This window comes from Anneissia japonica, unplaced genomic scaffold, assembly GCF_011630105.1.
Source record: "Anneissia japonica isolate Jap-2015-1 unplaced genomic scaffold, ASM1163010v1 scaffold287628_len271844_cov180, whole genome shotgun sequence".
Classification (NCBI taxonomy): Eukaryota; Metazoa; Echinodermata; class Crinoidea; order Comatulida; family Comatulidae; genus Anneissia; species Anneissia japonica.
Genome location: NW_022698634.1, coordinates 74,340 through 78,703, shown reverse-complemented (window position 1 = coordinate 78,703; position 4,364 = coordinate 74,340). Strand labels below are relative to the sequence as shown.

The following is a 4,364-nucleotide window of genomic DNA, read 5'->3' as shown; positions in this document are numbered from 1 at the left end:
TCATATAAATATAATATTGTGAATATATATATATATATATATATATATATATATATATATATATACTGTAATACTATTTGAGATGATTATTTTATACAATATTTCAATATAAGTAAAGATTATTATATGTCATACATTATTTATTTAATATGCATTTAAAAGTATTTTGTAACATGTGCTCTTCTTCAGAGATGCATGAAACAATAATTACTAACCACACCAATACAAAAGGTTTGGATAAAGTACACCATAATACAAAGATAACATAAACAAGAGGAAACATATGATTAACAAACCTCAGCGAAAAATCATATTTCAATTTACTATTGTTATATTTAACTGCATCCGCTACTGTAAATTATGGAATTGAGTTTTGTTGTGTTATCAGTTACAAAATACACTTTTGTCAAAAGCTAAATATTTAAGGAAACAGTGCTGTAATACTCAAAATTCAATCGCTCAGTCAGTAACGGTATCAAGCATTTAAGTTTCAAACGCTTCATTTGAAATATTTTTTAATTCTTGATTATTTTCCACCTTTTCAATTTCACCATTAAGATTTTTCTTCTTCAAAGTAAAAGCATAGATTCCAATAACTAAACACGTTGTCACCACAATAACGACAATTATTGCAATAACACCACCTGATAACCACTGTTGATGATAAAAATATAATTAAAATTATTGACGAAAAACGAAATTTTCATTATATAATTACTAGTCTTCCAGTGAAAAAATATTGTTTTTCGAAGGTGCCTAATGTACCTACATACTGAAGGTATATAAAATCAATAAAATACAAGTGAAATGAATAACAACAACTATTTCAAAAACATGATAACATTTAAAATATATTAAAATTACAACACTATTTACTATTATACGTTCATGAGAAACAAAGCGCCTCTACCAGCTACGAGCCGGAAACTATTGATGACTCTGAATTGGGTCGCAGGAAATGTTTGATGGGTTTATAGAAATTTATAGAAATCTGGATTGTTAGTCAACCTTGGTGAGTCGTTTTATTAATAGGATTGCTCACAATACAAACACAGGTTCTAGATCTTGTGTTTGTATTGCTCACAATACAAACACAAGATCTAGAACCTGGATAACATTATAAAAATATAAGTAAGTCACATAATCATTACTACAGTGTTTGGTAGGCCACCGTAACTATTTATGACCACTATTTTTTAGTACACTAACTTTTTGTAAACGAATGAAATTAAGGCTATTAACAAAACAAAGTGAACAAAACACAGGGACTTGGCGGAAACATTATCCGAGTGTTTTGTATAATTATTTGCACCAACTCCTATCTAGTAATAAAGTCGCTGTAATATTAATGATTTATGTAATTTTAGGATATACAAGATGTCTAATCCAGTAGCCCTAATGAGCTCATAGCAAAGAAAACTTCCAATTTACTATGCCAAATAACTTGTCTAACCTTGTGAAAAAGAAATTGGTCAAATTTGTTTAAAATAACCGTATCATTATTGACATGTCTCAAGACCATAAAACCATCTTTCAAATCTCAACAACTGTGTTAATCTGAGTTAATAAAGAAATTGTGCCTTTTCAATTGTAATGAGACACTTTTATAAACGTCCGATATTTTCTGTTGCGCCCTAAATTTATAATGCCACTCTAGTAACAAGGCAACAAAATGTCATTAAATCGTGTGTGCTGTTTTAACTATCGAGTATCCACACACACGATTAAACCCACTGGAAGAATTGAAACCTCAAATTCGGTTGTGTTTATCTAGAGTTTAACAAAGATCTTCCTACCAAAGTAGCAACAATATGCCAAAAAATATGCCAAAAATGGTTCACCATATTCTACCAGGGATTTTCATGGAATACTTGTTTTAATCACTGTTTGTCTTAAACTACATTAAGAAATTATTTTAAAATAATATGAATTCATTTAATCCATGGTTATAATACGCAACAACGTGGATAAAAACGATCCAAATAATTATATTTACTATTAAAATTGAAAACTGATACTGTAAATGATCTTTCAATAAATTTTATTCAATGAAAACCATTATCTATTTTCTGTTTTAATTGCAATCAGTAAAGATGATTATTAGGATCGTTTTATCCACGTGCTGGTGTAACGTTTAAATACATGATGCTCTCAATTAATTTTGGTCTCAACCTACAAAAAAAGTAATATTTTGTGTATGAACTTACATCTTGGTTTTTCTCTTTATTCGTTTCAATCGGCTCTACGTATTCTGTTGTTACAGTTACTTCTTCTGTGTCTGTAATTCTACTGTCCTAAAAAGCACAATATAATATAACATAAATATACAATGACATGATCTGAAAATCATTCATTCGTTCACCTTTTCGTCAACTGGCCCGCCTCCCCGGCCGTTTGTGAGTCTGTACCTTCGCCCGTTCATCTGTTAATTTATCGATAGTTCATATATTAATATTTATTTGGTTATCTGTCCATTCTTTCGCTCTGTCCGACCGTTCGTTCGTTCATTCATGTGTAGTATTATGTATTTATATTTATTTTTTTTTTACTGGTCCGTGGCATTATTATTAGACCTGACTTCTGAGCACACTATGGTTTAAGTTCAGCAATATCTCCTTAACCATTATAGTTTTAGTACCAAAGATGCTAACATATTTATTGGTTGCAAAGATATTAAAACTCCATAACGAAGTGTAGGAAAAACTTGGTGATAAAGTTTATTCGATTCACAGCAAGCATATTTTTTAGTGGAAAGGCATCTCCCTACCACCAGTGAGTTCCAAGGTATATAGAACCAATATTTTCTCAGATTTAACATATTTATGTTATTAGAGTTTCAATACAAATATATTCTATAAAATAGAAACAGGCATATTCGATAATTGTTAAAAAGTTGACTCTGTATTCCAAGATATGGCTAATTTGCATATGACCGGATCAAAGACGCAACGCATGTGAAGCCACCGAGCAACAAATAGGTCTTAAGCTTTGACTTAAATTTGCAAAGAGAGGTTATGTAATTTAAAAGCTGGTTCCAAAAAAATATAATACATATTTTGTTTTTATTATACCCAGTTAGCATTGGCTATTGTTTTTTTTTTGTGTAATTTGGAAAGGGCGTGTTAAATGTGATTTTGCTGAAACATTTAATAAATATACCGTTGTGCTTGCATCCGTAGTTAAGTGTGGTGTAGTATAGTCCGTTGTAGTACTTAAAACTGATGTCTGCTGAATCTATCAAAAAACATAAACGATGTATTAATACAGGTTAAGAATGATTAGGTTCCTTCTGTGGGTACTAACTAAAAGCATTACCGCAAGACGATTTAGAGTTTATCTCTTCACGTGTTACATTTGTTATAATAAAGTATCTCTTTGAAGATCTCGTCTTGTCGATTAAGGTGCTGAAGAGGGCGTATCACATCGATCTAAGTTTAACGTGTGTGCTTAAAATACTAGTGTTATATTGGCATACCGAAAAGTGCGAAATGTATTGCCTTTAATCGGATTAAAACTTCCAACGTAAGCCTCAAAGTGTCTTGTTGGTTAAGGCTTTTGCATAGAGCAGAAGATCCTGGGTTCCAATTTATATGGAGCCAATTCAAAAAAAGATCAAAGACGCAACGAATGTGAACAGCCACCGAGCAACAAATAGGTCTTAAGCTTTGACTTAAATTTGCTAAGAGAGATAGAAGAAGTTATGTAATTTAGAAGCTGGTTCCAAAAAAAAGGCAGAAGTATAAGTGAAAGAACATTGACGGTAGGTTTTGTAATTTAGAAGCTGGTTCCAAAAAAAGGCAGATGTATAAGATGTGTATAAGAGACAGAATGTACCTACATACTGAAGGTATATAAAATCAATAAAATACAAGTGAAATGAATAACAACAACTATTTCAAAAACATGATAACATTTAAAATATATTAAAATTACAACACTATTTACTATTATACGTTCATGAGAAACAAAGCGCCTCTACCAGCTACGAGGAATCCCGTCGGAGGCATTTTATTACACAATGACTTTAATAGGACTTTATTCGTTGAAAAGCTACAGGGTAGCCTACGATGTTCCATCATGTCTTTAATTAAACACTGTATATGTACCTTTGACTATTTATATTATATTTATTCAACAGTGTTAACGGCTAACTCCCTTCAATATCATATATAATATACGACAGTATTTCTAGCCGTATTGCCAGAGTTATTCGGCCGAACGCCATCTTGAGGCGTAGCATTGTGTAATACAATGTTCCCGACGGTTATTTGGACCTGTTCAACCATGAAGCCTTCGTGGTCTAGTGGTTATGACGCTCGCCTTGTTAGCGAGAGGTCGCAGGTTCGAATCCCGTCGGAGGCATT

General features: G+C 31.7%; 1 long non-coding RNA gene and 1 other non-coding gene across 2 annotated transcripts; one reads left to right on the top strand and one right to left on the bottom strand.

Annotated features, from left to right (window-relative positions):
• Window positions 1–44: 44 nt before the first annotated feature.
• Window positions 45–3,423, bottom strand: LOC117102701. The gene is made up of 3 exons (XR_004444454.1): window positions 3,160–3,423; window positions 2,208–2,294; window positions 45–654 (listed from the first exon to the last, which is right to left on the bottom strand). It is a non-coding gene; the product is annotated as an uncharacterized LOC117102701 (long non-coding RNA).
• Window positions 3,424–4,289: 866 nt separating this feature from the next.
• On the top strand, window positions 4,290–4,362 carry Trnat-ugu. The gene has a single exon. It is a non-coding gene; the product is annotated as a tRNA-Thr (tRNA).
• The last annotated feature ends 2 nt before the right edge of the window (window positions 4,363–4,364 follow it).